Source organism: Rhipicephalus microplus, unplaced genomic scaffold (genome assembly GCF_043290135.1).
Source record: "Rhipicephalus microplus isolate Deutch F79 unplaced genomic scaffold, USDA_Rmic scaffold_475, whole genome shotgun sequence".
Taxonomy (NCBI): Eukaryota; Metazoa; Arthropoda; class Arachnida; order Ixodida; family Ixodidae; genus Rhipicephalus; species Rhipicephalus microplus.
The window spans coordinates 52,501-69,114 of NW_027465038.1; the positions used below are offsets into that span (position 1 = coordinate 52,501).

Below are 16,614 nucleotides of genomic sequence, written 5' to 3' on the forward strand. Positions count from 1 at the left end.
ATCGCCATGTCTGTTTGCCACAGTTTTCCCGGTGGTGCCGCACCCGGGCTCGCCCCGGCTGACGCAGTTTTCGCGCCGCCCCGGCTGACGCGGTTTCGTGCCGCCCCGGCAGACGCGGTTTTCGCGCCGCCCCGGCTGACGCGGTTTCGTGCCGCCCCGGCAGACGCAGTTCGGACTTAGCACTTTTCGGCTGTGCCTGGCTGGCGGCCCACTCACTCGATCGCCATGTCTGTTTGCCACAGTTTTCCCGGTGGTGCCGCACCCGGGCTCGCCCCGGCTGACGCAGTTTTCGCGCCGCCCCGGCTGACGCGGTTTCGTGCCGCCCCGGCAGACGCGGTTTTCGCGCCGCCCCGGCTGACGCGGTTTCGTGCCGCCCCGGCAGACGCAGTTCGGACTTAGCACTTTTCGGCTGTGCCTGGCTGGCGGCCCACTCACTCAATCGCCATGTCTGTTTGCCACAGTTTTCCCGGTGGTGCCGCACCCGGGCTCGCCCCGGCTGACGCAGTTTTCGCGCCGCCCCGGCTGACGCGGTTTCGTGCCGCCCCGGCAGACGCGGTTTTCGCGCCGCCCCGGCTGACGCGGTTTCGTGCCGCCCCGGCAGACGCAGTTCGGACTTAGCACTTTTCGGCTGTGCCTGGCTGGCGGCCCACTCACTCGATCGCCATGTCTGTTTGCCACAGTTTTCCCGGTGGTGCCGCACCCGGGCTCGCCCCGGCAGACGCGTTTTTTTTTTCTTTCGCCCCGGCTGACGCAGTTTTCGCGCCGCCCCGGCTGACGCGGTTTCGTGCCGCCCCGGCAGACGCGGTTTTTTGCGCCGCCCCGGCTGACGCGGTTTTTGCCGCCCCGGCTGACGCAGTTCGGACTTAGCACTTTTCGGCTGTGCCTGGCTGGCGGCCCACTCACTCGATCGCCATGTCTGTTTGCCACAGTTTTCCCGGTGGTGCCGCACCCGGGCTCGCCCCGGCTGACGCAGTTTTCGCGCCGCCCCGGCTGACGCGGTTTCGTGCCGCCCCGGCAGACGCGGTTTTCGCGCCGCCCCGGCTGACGCGGTTTCGTGCCGCCCCGGCAGACGCAGTTCGGACTTAGCACTTTTCGGCTGTGCCTGGCTGGCGGCCCACTCACTCGATCGCCATGTCTGTTTGCCACAGTTTTCCCGGTGGTGCCGCACCCGGGCTCGCCCCGGCTGACGCAGTTTTCGCGCCGCCCCGGCTGACGCGGTTTCGTGCCGCCCCGGCAGACGCGGTTTTCGCGCCGCCCCGGCTGACGCGGTTTCGTGCCGCCCCGGCAGACGCAGTTCGGACTTAGCACTTTTCGGCTGTGCCTGGCTGGCGGCCCACTCACTCGATCGCCATGTCTGTTTGCCACAGTTTTCCCGGTGGTGCCGCACCCGGGCTCGCCCCGGCAGACGCGTTTTTTTTTTTCTTTCGCCCCGGCTGACGCAGTTTTCGCGCCGCCCCGGCTGACGCGGTTTCGTGCCGCCCCGGCAGACGCGGTTTTTTTGCACCGCCCCGGCTGACGCGGTTTTTGCCGCCCCGGCTGACGCAGTTCGGACTTGGCACTTTTTGGCTGAGCCTGGCTGGTGGCCCACTCACTCGATCGCCATGTCTGTTAGCCACAGTTTTCCCGGTGGTGCCGCACCCGGGCTCGCCCCGGCTGACGCAGTTTTCGCGCCGCCCCGGCAGACGCGGTTTTCGCGCCGCCCCGGCTGACGCGGTTTTTGCCGCCCCGGCTGACGCAGTTCGGACTTGGCACTTTTTGGGCTGAGCCTGGCTGGCGGCCCACTCACTCGATCGCCATGTCTGTTTGCCACAGTCTTCCCGGTGGTGCCGCACCCGGGCTCGCCCCGGCAGACGCGTTTTTTTTTTCTTTCGCCCCGGCAGACGTGGTTCCCCCCCCCCCCTTTTCGCTCGCCCCGGCTGACGAGGTTTTCGCGCCGCCCCGGCTGACGCAGTTTTCGCGCCGCCCCGGCTGACGCGGTTTCGTGCCGCCCCGGCTGACGCGGTTTTCGCGCCGCCCCGGCTGACGCGGTTTTTGCGTCGCCCCGGCTGACACGGTTCGGACTTTGCACTTTTCGGCTGTGCCTGGCTGGCGGCCCACTCACTCGATCGCCATGTCTGTTTGCCACAGTTTTCCCGGTGGTGCCGCACCCGGGCTCGCCCCGGCTGACGCAGTTTTCGCGCCGCCCCGGCTGACGCGGTTTCGTGCCGCCCCGGCAGACGCGGTTTTCGCGCCGCCCCGGCTGACGCGGTTTCGTGCCGCCCCGGCAGACGCAGTTCGGACTTAGCACTTTTCGGCTGTGCCTGGCTGGCGGCCCACTCACTCGATCGCCATGTCTGTTTGCCACAGTTTTCCCGGTGGTGCCGCACCCGGGCTCGCCCCGGCTGACGCAGTTTTCGCGCCGCCCCGGCTGACGCGGTTTCGTGCCGCCCCGGCAGACGCGGTTTTCGCGCCGCCCCGGCTGACGCGGTTTCGTGCCGCCCCGGCAGACGCAGTTCGGACTTAGCACTTTTCGGCTGTGCCTGGCTGGCGGCCCACTCACTCGATCGCCATGTCTGTTTGCCACAGTTTTCCCGGTGGTGCCGCACCCGGGCTCGCCCCGGCAGACGCGTTTTTTTTTTTTTTCTTTCGCCCCGGCTGACGCAGTTTTCGCGCCGCCCCGGCTGACGCGGTTTCGTGCCGCCCCGGCAGACGCGGTTTTTTGCGCCGCCCCGGCTGACGCGGTTTTTGCCGCCCCGGCTGACGCAGTTCGGACTTAGCACTTTTCGGCTGTGCCTGGCTGGCGGCCCACTCACTCGATCGCCATGTCTGTTTGCCACAGTTTTCCCGGTGGTGCCGCACCCGGGCTCGCCCCGGCTGACGCAGTTTTCGCGCCGCCCCGGCTGACGCGGTTTCGTGCCGCCCCGGCAGACGCGGTTTTCGCGCCGCCCCGGCTGACGCGGTTTCGTGCCGCCCCGGCAGACGCAGTTCGGACTTAGCACTTTTCGGCTGTGCCTGGCTGGCGGCCCACTCACTCGATCGCCATGTCTGTTTGCCACAGTTTTCCCGGTGGTGCCGCACCCGGGCTCGCCCCGGCTGACGCAGTTTTCGCGCCGCCCCGGCTGACGCGGTTTCGTGCCGCCCCGGCAGACGCGGTTTTCGCGCCGCCCCGGCTGACGCGGTTTCGTGCCGCCCCGGCAGACGCAGTTCGGACTTAGCACTTTTCGGCTGTGCCTGGCTGGCGGCCCACTCACTCGATCGCCATGTCTGTTTGCCACAGTTTTCCCGGTGGTGCCGCACCCGGGCTCGCCCCGGCAGACGCGTTTTTTTTTTTCTTTCGCCCCGGCTGACGCAGTTTTCGCGCCGCCCCGGCTGACGCGGTTTCGTGCCGCCCCGGCAGACGCGGTTTTTTTGCACCGCCCCGGCTGACGCGGTTTTTGCCGCCCCGGCTGACGCAGTTCGGACTTGGCACTTTTTGGCTGAGCCTGGCTGGTGGCCCACTCACTCGATCGCCATGTCTGTTAGCCACAGTTTTCCCGGTGGTGCCGCACCCGGGCTCGCCCCGGCTGACGCAGTTTTCGCGCCGCCCCGGCAGACGCGGTTTTCGCGCCGCCCCGGCTGACGCGGTTTTTGCCGCCCCGGCTGACGCAGTTCGGACTTGGCACTTTTTGGGCTGAGCCTGGCTGGCGGCCCACTCACTCGATCGCCATGTCTGTTTGCCACAGTCTTCCCGGTGGTGCCGCACCCGGGCTCGCCCCGGCAGACGCGTTTTTTTTTTCTTTCGCCCCGGCAGACGTGGTTCCCCCCCCCCCCCTTTTCGCTCGCCCCGGCTGACGAGGTTTTCGCGCCGCCCCGGCTGACGCAGTTTTCGCGCCGCCCCGGCTGACGCGGTTTCGTGCCGCCCCGGCTGACGCGGTTTTCGCGCCGCCCCGGCTGACGCGGTTTTTGCGTCGCCCCGGCTGACACGGTTCGGACTTTGCACTTTTCGGCTGTGCCTGGCTGGCGGCCCACTCACTCGATCGCCATGTCTGTTTGCCACAGTTTTCCCGGTGGTGCCGCACCCGGGCTCGCCCCGGCTGACGCAGTTTTCGCGCCGCCCCGGCTGACGCGGTTTCGTGCCGCCCCGGCAGACGCGGTTTTCGCGCCGCCCCGGCTGACGCGGTTTCGTGCCGCCCCGGCAGACGCAGTTCGGACTTAGCACTTTTCGGCTGTGCCTGGCTGGCGGCCCACTCACTCGATCGCCATGTCTGTTTGCCACAGTTTTCCCGGTGGTGCCGCACCCGGGCTCGCCCCGGCTGACGCAGTTTTCGCGCCGCCCCGGCTGACGCGGTTTCGTGCCGCCCCGGCAGACGCGGTTTTCGCGCCGCCCCGGCTGACGCGGTTTCGTGCCGCCCCGGCAGACGCAGTTCGGACTTAGCACTTTTCGGCTGTGCCTGGCTGGCGGCCCACTCACTCGATCGCCATGTCTGTTTGCCACAGTTTTCCCGGTGGTGCCGCACCCGGGCTCGCCCCGGCAGACGCGTTTTTTTTTTTTCTTTCGCCCCGGCTGACGCAGTTTTCGCGCCGCCCCGGCTGACGCGGTTTCGTGCCGCCCCGGCAGACGCGGTTTTTTGCGCCGCCCCGGCTGACGCGGTTTTTGCCGCCCCGGCTGACGCAGTTCGGACTTAGCACTTTTCGGCTGTGCCTGGCTGGCGGCCCACTCACTCGATCGCCATGTCTGTTTGCCACAGTTTTCCCGGTGGTGCCGCACCCGGGCTCGCCCCGGCTGACGCAGTTTTCGCGCCGCCCCGGCTGACGCGGTTTCGTGCCGCCCCGGCAGACGCGGTTTTCGCGCCGCCCCGGCTGACGCGGTTTCGTGCCGCCCCGGCAGACGCAGTTCGGACTTAGCACTTTTCGGCTGTGCCTGGCTGGCGGCCCACTCACTCGATCGCCATGTCTGTTTGCCACAGTTTTCCCGGTGGTGCCGCACCCGGGCTCGCCCCGGCTGACGCAGTTTTCGCGCCGCCCCGGCTGACGCGGTTTCGTGCCGCCCCGGCAGACGCGGTTTTCGCGCCGCCCCGGCTGACGCGGTTTCGTGCCGCCCCGGCAGACGCAGTTCGGACTTAGCACTTTTTGGGCTGAGCCTGGCTGGCGGCCCACTCACTCGATCGCCATGTCTGTTTGCCACAGTCTTCCCGGTGGTGCCGCACCCGGGCTCGCCCCGGCAGACGCGTTTTTTTTTCTTTCGCCCCGGCAGACGTGGTTCCCCCCCCCCCTTTTCGCTCGCCCCGGCTGACGAGGTTTTCGCGCCGCCCCGGCTGACGCAGTTTTCGCGCCGCCCCGGCTGACGCGGTTTCGTGCCGCCCCGGCTGACGCGGTTTTCGCGCCGCCCCGGCTGACGCGGTTTTTGCGTCGCCCCGGCTGACACGGTTCGGACTTTGCACTTTTCGGCTGTGCCTGGCTGGCGGCCCACTCACTCGATCGCCATGTCTGTTTGCCACAGTTTTCCCGGTGGTGCCGCACCCGGGCTTGCCCCGGCAGACGCGTTTTTTTTTTTTCTTTTCGCCCCGGCTGACGCAGTTTTCGCCCCGCCCCGGCTGACGCGGTTTCGTGCCGCCCCGGCAGACGCGGTTTTTTGCGCCGCCCCGGCTGACGCGGTTTTTGCCGCCCCGGCTGACGCAGTTCGGACTTTGCACTTTTTGGCTGAGCCTGGCTGGCGGCCCACTCACTCGATCGCCATGTCTGTTTGCCACAGTTTTCCCGGTGGTGCCGCACCCGGGCTCGCCCCGGCAGACGCGTTTTTTTTTTTCCTTCGCCCCGGCAGACGTGGTTCCCCCCCCCCCTCCGTCTTTCTTTTTGTTTTTTTTTTCGCCGCGGCTGAAGTGGATTTTTCGGTGCCTCGACGCCCCGGTAGTCGCGGTTTTTCCGTTTCCGCACGGCCCCGGCTGACGCTGCTCGGTCACAGTCGCCTTTTGTGAGGATTGCAGACTTCTTGAGCGCGGGTGTTTTTTTTTTGTTGTTGTTGTTGTTTTATTACGCATTCGCTCCAGCAGACGCTGTTTAGACTTTTTGTTTCCTCTTTTATCCTGCGACGAGGTGACGAGGTTTATTCGGTGCCCCGCCGCCCCGGCTGAAGTGATTTTTCCTGTCCCGTGCCGCCCCGGCTGACGCGGTTGGGACTTCGCGTTTGTTCGGCCGCCACGGGTTTTGGCGCACTCGCTCGGTTGCTTGTTGTTGCCACTTGTTGCGAACCCAGGTTTCTTGAGCGAGCGCGGGCGTTTTTTCTTCCTTTCTTTCTTTGTTCTATGTGTTAGCGAATCGGCCTTTAATATCACACGAGGACTCACAACCAACAATTTTCAGTTTGAAGTGTAAAAAATCTGCAGGTGTTGACGTAACTGACTTGCCCCGTACCCTTGAGTACATCCATGAAGTTCTCGTAGTACTACTAAATCGCATTATTCCAAGTGGAGAAATTCCCATAAACTTGCAAACCTCTACACGAAAATCGGTGCGCGTGATAAAGTTGAAAATTATCGTCCGATATCAAATGTGCCTTCTATAACACAAATTCTAGGAAAAAAAAAAAAAAACACTTGTTCGCCGTTCTCTGCGCCGGGACTGGCAGCACTCCGGCGAAGCGAAACGGGGTCGATTCGAGCACGATATCGGCGTCTTTCGACGTGCTCGCCGGCGACCGTCGCACGAGTACGTCGCACGAGCGCGTCTGCCGGGGCGCCGTTTGCGAAGCCGACGCAAAAGTGGGAACCGCCGCTCGGATGATCGCCGCTTTCGGCAGAGTGAGTGTTGGCACTCCGGGGAAGCGAAACAGCGTGAATGCGCCCACGAAATCGGCGTATTTTGAAGTGCCCGCCGGCGACCGTCGCACGAGTACGGTAAACCGCGTCAGCCGGGGCGTAGTTCGGGACGCCGACGAAAAAGTGGGAAGCGCAACTCGGATCTTCGCCGTTTTTGCAGGAGTGAGTGGCGGCCCTCCTGCGAGACCAAGAAGCATCGATTCGTGCACGAATTCGGCGCCTTTCGACGTGATCGCCGGCGACCGTCGCTCGAGTAGGGCAAACCGCGTCTGCCGGGGCGGGCTTCGGGACGCCGATGCGAAAGTGGGAAACGCTGCTCGGATGTTCGCCGTTTTTGGCCGAGTGAGTGCTGGCACTCGGGCGAAGCCAAACGGGGCCGATTACGGCACGATATCGGCGTCTTTCGACGTGCCCGGCGGCGACCGTCGCACGAGTACGGTAAACCGCGTCAGCCCGGGCGGAGTTCGGGACGCCGATGCGAAAGTGGAGAACGCCGCTCGGATCTTCGCCGTTTTTGGAGGAGTGAGTGGCGGCACTCCGGAGAAGCCAAGGAGCGCCAATTAGCGCACGATATCGGCGTCTTTCGACGCGCTCGCCGGCGACCGTCGAACGAGTAGGGCAAACCGCGTCTGCCGGGGCGGGGTTTACGACGCCGACGCAAAAGTGGGAACCGCCGCTCGGATGTTGGCCGTTTTTGGCAGAGTGAGTGCTGGCACACCGGCGACGCGAAAGAGCGCGAAAGCGCCCACGAAAGTGGCGTATTTGGACGTGCTTGACGGCGACCGCTGCAGGAGTACGAAAAACCACGTCAGCCGGGGCGAGCGACCCACGGCGGTCTGGGTGCTTATCGCTGCTATTATAGGGGCACCCCGGCAGACGCAGAAAAAAAAAATTTTTTTTCGACCTTCTTTTTTGCTGGTCGAGCTCGGGTAACCCAGGTCGCAATGGGAGCCGCGCACGAAAGCGGCGTCGCGAGACGCGTTCGCGGTCGCTAGTCGCACGAGCTCGGCAACCGCGTCAGCCGGCGCGGAGTTCGGGATGCCGACGGCTAAGTGGGTACCGCTGCTCGGATGTTCGCCGTTTTTGGCCGAGTGAGTGCTGGCACTCCGGCGAAGCGAAACGGGGCCGATTCGGGCACGATATCGGCGTATTTCGACGTGCTCGCCGGCGACCGTCGCACGAGTACGGCAAAGCGCGTCTGCCGGGGCGAGGTTTGCGATGCCGACGAAAAAGTGGGAAGCGCCGCTCGGATCTTCGCCGTTTTTGCAGGAGTGAGTGGCGGCCCTCCTGCGAGACCAAGAAGCATCGACTCGCGCACGATATCGGTGTCTTTCGACGTGCCCGCCGGCCACCGCCGCACGAGTACGGCAAACCGCGTATGCCGGGGCGGGGTTGGCGACGCCGACGCAAAAGTGGGAACCGCCACTAGGATGTTCGCCGTTTTTGGCAGAGTGAGTGCTGGCACACCGGCGACGCGAAAGAGCGCGAAAGCGCCCACGAAAGTGGCGTATTTGGACGTGCTTGACGGCGACCGCTGCAGGAGTACGAAAAACCACGTCAGCCGGGGCGAGCGACCCACGGCGGTCTGGGTGCTTATCGCTGCTATTATAGGGGCACCCCGGCAGACGCAGAAAAAAAAAATTTTTTTTCGACCTTCTTTTTTGCTGGTCGAGCTCGGGTAACCCAGGTCGCAATGGGAGCCGCGCACGAAAGCGGCGTCGCGAGACGCGTTCGCGGTCGCTAGTCGCACGAGCTCGGCAACCGCGTCAGCCGGCGCGGAGTTCGGGATGCCGACGGCTAAGTGGGTACCGCTGCTCGGATGTTCGCCGTTTTTGGCCGAGTGAGTGCTGGCACTCCGGCGAAGCGAAACGGGGCCGATTCGGGCACGATATCGGCGTATTTCGACGTGCTCGCCGGCGACCGTCGCACGAGTACGGCAAAGCGCGTCTGCCGGGGCGAGGTTTGCGATGCCGACGAAAAAGTGGGAAGCGCCGCTCGGATCTTCGCCGTTTTTGCAGGAGTGAGTGGCGGCCCTCCTGCGAGACCAAGAAGCATCGACTCGCGCACGATATCGGTGTCTTTCGACGTGCCCGCCGGCCACCGCCGCACGAGTACGGCAAACCGCGTATGCCGGGGCGGGGTTGGCGACGCCGACGCAAAAGTGGGAACCGCCACTAGGATGTTCGCCGTTTTTGGCAGAGTGAGTGCTGGCACTCCGGCGAAGCGAAAGAGCGCGAATGCGCCCACGAAAGTGGCGTGTTTGGACGTGCTTGACGACGACCACCGCAGGAAAACGAAAAACCACGTCAGCCGGGGCGAGCGACCCATGGCGGTCTGGGTGCTTATCGCTGCTATTATAGGGGCACCCCGGCAGACGCAAAAAAAAAAAAAATTTTTTTTCGACATTCTTTCTTGCTCGTCGACCTCGGGTGACCCAGGTCGCAGTGGGAGCCGCGCACGAAAGCGGCGTCGCGAGACGGCTTCGCGGTCGCTAGTCGCACGAGCTCGGCAACCGCGTCTGCCGGGGCGGAGTTCGGGACGCCGACGGCTAAGTGGGAACCGCCGCTCGGATGTTCGCCGTTTGTGGCCGAGTGAGTGCTGGCACTCCGGCGAAGCCAAACGGGGCCGATTCCGGCACGATATCGGCGTCTTTCTACGTGCTCGCCGGCGACCGTCGCACGAGTACGGCAAAGTGCGTCTGCCGGGGCGGGGTTTGCGACGCGTACGCAATAGTGAGAACCGTCGCTCGGATGTTCGTCGTCTTTCGCCGAGCCAGTGCTGGCACTCCGGCGAAGCCGAACGGAGCCGATTCGGGCACGATATCGGCGTCTTTCCACGTGCTCGCCGGCGACCGTCGCACGAGTACGGTAAACCGCGTCAGCCGGGGCGGAGTTCGGGACGCCGATGCGAAAGTGGGAAGCGCCGCTCGGATCTTCGCCGTTTTTGGAGGAGTCAGTGGCGGCACTCCGGTGAAGCCAAGGTGCGCCAATTCGCGCACGATATCGGCGTCTTTCGACGTGCCCGCCGGCCACCGTCGCACGAGTACGGCAAACCTCGTCTGCCGGGGCGGGGTTTGCGACGCCGACGCAAAAGTGGGAACCGCCGCTCGGATGTTCGCCGTTTTTGGCAGAGTGAGTGCTGGCACTCCGGCGAAGCGAAAGAGCGTGAATGCGCCCACGAAAGTAGCGTATTTGGACGTGCTTGACGGCGACCGCCGCAGGAGTACGAAAAACCACGTCAGCCGGGGCGAGCGACCCACGGCGGTCTGGGTGCTTATCGCTGCTATTATAGGGGCACCCCGGCAGACGCAGAAAGAAAAAAAAAAAAAAAATGGGGACATGGCGTGCGTCACCGTGCGGCTTCGCAGCGTTGCCGAAGTCGCCGAGCCCTTCGACTGAGCCGAACGGCGGACAGGGAACGTTGGTCGGCCGTTCTAACCTGTCGGTGCCACGCCGAGACGTCGTTAAGGAAAACCGCGTCGTGGGCCTCTACGACGCCGTCGAGTCGTTGTACGTTTGGTGTCCAGCGTGTCGGCGGCGAGTAGCGGACACGTCGTTCACGACTTCGGTCTTTCGCAGTCGACGCGAACTTGCGGAGAGTCGTGGTGCCTCACGTTTTCGGCAGAAACCGCGGCGGAATTTTCCCGTGCGTGCGCGCACGACCTCGGTGCTGTGCCGTCAGCGTAGTGTTGCACAAACTCGTGGCCTACCCAAGGTGCGGTACGTTTGCGGCCGTATCCTCGGTGGGAATTTCGTGAGTAGGGTCGCAAATTCTACGACCTCGGCGGGTTTGAGAGCGACGTAGACTTGTGGCACGCTCAACGTGCCACACGTTTCGGGGCACACCCGCGGTGAAATTTTCTCGAGTACGCTCGTATTAGTGCCCAAGGAGGTCTGGGTACTTATCGCTGCTATTATGTGGGGGTTCTCGTGAGCGGCGTACGCGAAAGCGACCGGGTGTCTGATATGCGGCGGGCTTCGGCCTCGTCAAGCGTGTCCTCGGGTCTGCTCCAGGGGAATCCACGGCAGTCGTCTGCAGCCTCATCCGCTTGATGCGTTAGGGGCTGGTTGTCGGACGGTGCCGTTTTACCACGATATCGAGGTGTGTTCCGTGTCGTCCTCGGGCGATTCAGATGCGAAAGCGCCGAAGACGCGGGCGTGACCCGTCGTCTGGCGGCTTTGCAGTCTCGGCTCCGTTGCTAGTTCCGGCCGGTCCACCGACAGTGCAGCGGGCTTGGGCAACCCGCACGGCGCGACCGAGTCGATGCAACGAAAAAGAGCGAGCATGAACGTGCTTCTTGCCGCACGGCTCCCACTCGTCTTTCGGGAAGGTTGTGCCGTAGCGAGCTCGAACGCCGTCATCTCGGAGTGCAAAATAAGCGTGTTGGGGCGCCTGAAGGTGGCCTCCGCCGCACACAGACTGCGTCCGGCCCGCCGAAGGCGAGGACGGACGCGCAGTCGAACGATTACCTGGTTGATCCTGCCAGTAATCATATGCTTGTCTCAAAGATTAAGCCATGCATGTCTAAGTACATGCCGAAATAAGGCGAAACCGCGAATGGCTCATTAAATCAGTTATGGTTCCTTAGATCGTTTCTTCCTACTTGGATAACTGTGGCAATTCTAGAGCTAATACATGCAGTGAGCCTGGAGCCCTTTGGGTAACGGGTGCTTTTATTAGACCAAGATCGATCGGGTTTCGGCCCGTATTGTGTGGTGACTCTGGATAACTTTGTGCTGATCGCATGGCCACGAGCCGGCGACGTTTCTTTCAAGTGTCTGCCTTATCAACTTTCGATGGTAGGTTACTTGCTTACCATGGTTGTTACGGGTAACGGAGAATCAGGGTTCGATTCCGGAGAGGGAGCCTGAGAAACGGCTACCACATCCAAGGAAGGCAGCAGGCGCGCAAATTACCCACTCCCGGCACGGGGAGGTAGTGACGAAAAATAACAATACGGGACTCTTTTGAGGCCCCGTAATTGAAATGAGTACACTCTAAATCCTTTAACGAGGATCAATTGGAGGGCAAGTCTGGTGCCAGCAGCCGCGGTAATTCCAGCTCCAATAGCGTATACTAAAGCTGCTGCGGTTAAAAAGCTCGTAGTTGGATCTCAGTTCCAGACGAGTAGTGCATCTACCCGATGCGACGGCTCGGACTGAACATCATGCCGGTTCTTTCTTGGTGCACTTCATTGTGTGCCTCGAGATGGCCGGTGCTTTTACTTTGAAAAAATTAGAGTGCTCAACGCAGGCGAGTCGCCTGAATAAACTTGCATGGAATAATAGAACAAGACCTCGTTTCTGTTCTGTTGGTTTTTGGAATACGAGGTAATGATTAAGAGGGACGGACGGGGGCATTCGTATTGCGGCGCTAGAGGTGAAATTCTTGGACCGTCGCAAGACGAACTACTGCGAAAGCATTTGCCAAGAATGTTTTCATTGATCAAGAACGAAAGTCAGAGGTTCGAAGGCGATCAGATACCGCCCTAGTTCTGACCATAAACGATGCCAACCAGCGATCCGCCTGAGTTACTCAAATGACTCGGCGGGCAGCTTCCGGGAAACCAAAGTATTTGGGTTCCGGGGGAAGTATGGTTGCAAAGCTGAAACTTAAAGGAATTGACGGAAGGGCACCACCAGGAGTGGAGCCTGCGGCTTAATTTGACTCAACACGGGAAAACTTACCCGGCCCGGACACTGGGAGGATTGACAGATTGAGAGCTCTTTCTTGATTCGGTGGATGGTGGTGCATGGCCGTTCTTAGTTGGTGGAGCGATTTGTCTGGTTAATTCCGATAACGAACGAGACTCTAGCCTATTAAATAGGTGCGGGGTTCCCAGCACCTTACAACCTTCTTAGAGGGACAAGCGGCTCCTAGCCGCACGAAACAGAGCAATAACAGGTCTGTGATGCCCTTAGATGTCCGGGGCCGCACGCGCGCTACACTGAAGGAAGCAGCGTGTCTTTATCCCTGTCTGAAAAGACTGGGTAACCCGTGGAACTTCTTTCGTGATTGGGATAGGGGCTTGCAATTGTTCCCCTTGAACGAGGAATTCCCAGTAAGCGCGAGTCATAAGCTCGCGTTGATTACGTCCCTGCCCTTTGTACACACCGCCCGTCGCTACTACCGATTGAATGATTTAGTGAGGTCTTCGGACCGATGTCCGGCGCGGCCTTTCGGTTGCGCCGGTCTGTTGGAAAGATGACCAAACTTGATCATTTAGAGGAAGTAAAAGTCGTAACAAGGTTTCCGTAGGTGAACCTGCGGAAGGATCATTAACGGATTGTGAAGGGTGAGCGCCTCAGCTGCGTCTGCGCCCGACACTTTCTGCCGCTGACCCCGTTTGGACGCGGGGTCGGCTTTTCCCCACGGGGCTGCCTGAATGTGGAGCGGCACCCCGTGACAAATTGTTGCGCCCAGCGGACGCCAACACCGCGACCTTGGACGGTCGGCCAGGTGGCGGACGCGGGTACAAACGGCGCAACGCACTCATAGGTCGGCTTTCGACCCGCCACTGCACCGTGGCTCGAAGCGCTCGAAATGCGCGACCCGACCGCTGCGGGACCGCCTAGTACTGTAAACAGGAGCGGCGGAGCGCGAACGGCGAGTCGTGGTTACGTCGGTAGAAGGCGAGGCTGCGCGTTCCCGAAACGCCAGCCGAGTGCCCTCCCGACCGTTCGAGCGTGCAAGAACGAGACCCGACAATCGCGCGGCGACTGCCAAGTACGAGAGGAACGGCACAAGCGTCGGCGGTCGGTCAAGGAACTGGCGATGTGACGGGTCCGCTGTGCACCAGTGCATACCGTCCCGCCGTCCGCGGCAAGCGCCTCCGCGTCCTCGGGTGACGGAGGCTGCCGGTCGGTTCTTGCAGGCGAGGGATCTCGCTGGCACCGGTTCGCGTTGACGCGCGGCCGGTCATGGCACGGCGATGCGACGGCCGAGGTGCGCAGTACTCGATGGAGGAACCGCACGCTCCGATGACCGTCCCGCCCTCCGCGGCGTATGCGTACCGACCGTAATGGTTGCAGCAGCGCCGGCCGGCTTTTGAATTCGCCACACGAAACACGGTGCGAGATCGCGGTTAGGGGAGCGTCGACGTTGCCAGGCGTTTTGCTTGCTGCCGAGGGAAAGGCGGCACGGCCACGTCGCGCTCGTCGCGATTAGCGGGTCTGCGCGCTTTGGGAAGGTGCCGCAACGACTTGCCGAAAGAGGAAGCACGGAAGAACGAGGGACTTGGACGTCCCGACAATTGAACGCACTTGCGGCCAGGCCCTTGCTGGCTTCGTTCTTCCGCCTCGAGTAGGCTCGTACGCGGCTCCGGCGCCGAAAGTGGTCCTTGGCACCGACTTCGGTGGACGTGGGAAGTGCCGCGCAAGTACGGCGCGCCTGGCTCCACCTGTTGGCTAAAGTAGGCAGCCGGATCGGCATTTTGGTGTGCGGTGGCAAACCGTGGATGCGAAAAAAGCTTGTGCGATTTCGTGGAACAAAAAGCGGGGGTCCCCCTTTTTATGCGGAGGAGACCGACCCGCCTGCCGTGGTGAACCGCGACGCCACGGTAAAAACGGGAGAGGCTTGTCGATGGGACCGTGCATCCCGCGCTCCACGGAGGCCGGGAGGCGGCCGCCCGAGGAAATGTGTAGCCGTCGAGGCCCGCATCTGCGTGCACTCTTATCCAAATGGGTGTACCGCAGGCATTTTCTGGTTAGGCGGGCCAATGAGAGCGAGCACACAACGATACCTACGGGTCCGGCTTGGAGAACCGGCTTCGACGCCTCCCGAGTATTTATAGAGGGGTGGACCACGAAAGCACTCGCAAGTAGCGAAAGCGAAACGCCGTCCGAAACACACCGTTTGCTCGATTTGCGGCAGCCGAAAAAGGCGCGGCAGAGTTTTGGAGTCCAAGCGTGCGCTGAAAAGCGCCCTTCTTGGCCACTGTTTGGCCGAGTGCCAGAAACGTTTGGTTTTGACTGTACGGAATTGAACAAACACTTTTTCACGACTCTAAGCGGTGGATCACTCGGTTCTCGGGTCGATGAAGAACGCAGCCAGCTGCGAGACTTGGTGTGAATTGCAGGACACACTGAGCACTGATTCTTTGAACGCACATTGCGGCCTTGGGTCTTCCCTTGGCTTCGTCTGTCTGAGGGTCGGATCACATATCAAGAGAGCCTTCGGCGCACAAGGGAACGTGAGCCGTCGACTCGTTTTGACCGCGTCGGCAACACGGACAGCACGCTGAACACCTCACAGCGAGCGCCAACAGCGGCCACTCAAGGGCGAGACGGTGGCGACCGTCGTGCCAGAGCCCAACCGAAACGGGGGCGACCGACTGCATTGAGGATGTGGCACCTCGTTGAGACCGCCGCAGGACTTCGAGTCGGAAGGAAGCCTGCAGGGAAAGTGCGGTCGAGGTTGCGTACTCCTCTCTGCGACCGGGCGCGCAAGAGCTGCGAGAGCCACGGACGCGCAACTTTAACGCACGGTAAACACGAGGAGCGAAAGCCGGCCAGCAAAGCTTCTCCAGCCGTGCGCAAAGTGCGCGAGATCGCAGCCTTGCGTTGCGCTTGTTGCCCTCGAAGTAAGCAGGGTGTCCCGTAGACCGGGCGCTCGAACACGCTGCGGGGCCGTGCCTCCTCCAGGCTTTGCCGCGCGAACAGGGAACGTTCGCGCGCAAAGCGCAGGGAGGTGAGGAGGCTGCGCCCGACGTTTGCGGTTCGCTGCGTACGCGGTTGATGCGGAGAGCACGGCGCGACGACTTGCCGCGAAGCGGAAAAAGTCTCCCGCACGAGTTGGCGAAACGTTGGCGAAGCTTAAGGCGTTCTCGTCGTAGTCCGCCGTCGGTCTAAGTGCTTCGCAGTTCCCGTCCCGTTCAAAAAACTGGGCCACTCCAGTTGGGGCGGGGGCGACGCTACACGAGACGATGCCTCTCGCCAGGCTGCGTGGCTGCCCTTGCGGCGGCGGCGACTGGCCTCGGCGGTGTTTGGGCTTTCGACACGGTCGTTTATCACGCAACTGCTCGGACGACGCACGCGCGCAGCGGAATGCCGCTTGCCAGCCTTGTGAAGATGTGACCCTGTACAGGGTTGCGGGCGCACTTGGTAGGGCGTCGTACTCGGTTCGCGATGGGTTTACGAACGTGTCCCGTCACTTCCACGTCACACACCGGTTGTGCGCCGCACGCGTGCAGCGGGGAAGCCGATTGCCAGCCTTGTGAAGAAGTGGCCCTGTACAGGGTTGCGGGCGCACTTGGTAGGGCGAGCGCACGCGGTCGTGCAGGAAGTTGATGGAAGCGAATGTATCCGCTGTCGACCTCAGATCAGGCGAGACAACCCGCTGAATTTAAGCATATCACTAAGCGGAGGAAAAGAAACCAACAGGGATTCCCCGAGTAGCTGCGAGCGAAACGGGACCGAGCCCAGCACCGAATCCCCCGTCCTTGCAGGCGGTCGGGAAATGTGGTGTATGGGAGGCGACGTTCTCGGGTGTTTGCGACGGTGCAAGTCCCCCTGACAGGGGCTTGTCCCAGAGTGGGTGCCAGGCCCGTCTCCGCCGTTGCGCGCCCGGGATGGAGCCTCCCGTGAGTCGGGTTGCTTGAGAGTGCAGCCCTAAGTGGGTGGTAAACTCCATCTAAGGCTAAATACGACCGAGAGACCGATAGTTCACAAGTACCGTGAGGGAAAGTTGAAAAGAACTTTGAAGAGAGAGTTCAAGAGTACGTGAAACCGCTTAGAGTAAAACGGGTGGGCCCTCGAAGCTCGAAAGCGGTGGGATTCAGTCTCCGGACGATCGCGGAGCCGGCGGCGTCAGGTAAACGGTCCCCTTCGGGGGACTGTTCCGG

General features: G+C 62.5%; 2 non-coding genes across 2 annotated transcripts; both read left to right on the forward strand.

The window, feature by feature from the left end:
* Positions 1-11,239: 11,239 nt before the first annotated feature.
* On the forward strand, positions 11,240-13,054 carry LOC142794671 (small subunit ribosomal RNA). The gene has a single exon (XR_012892534.1). It is a non-coding gene; the product is annotated as a small subunit ribosomal RNA (ribosomal RNA).
* Positions 13,055-14,773: 1,719 nt separating this feature from the next.
* LOC142794675 (5.8S ribosomal RNA) lies at positions 14,774-14,926 on the forward strand. Its single transcript, XR_012892537.1, has one exon. It is a non-coding gene; the product is annotated as a 5.8S ribosomal RNA (ribosomal RNA).
* The last annotated feature ends 1,688 nt before the right edge of the window (positions 14,927-16,614 follow it).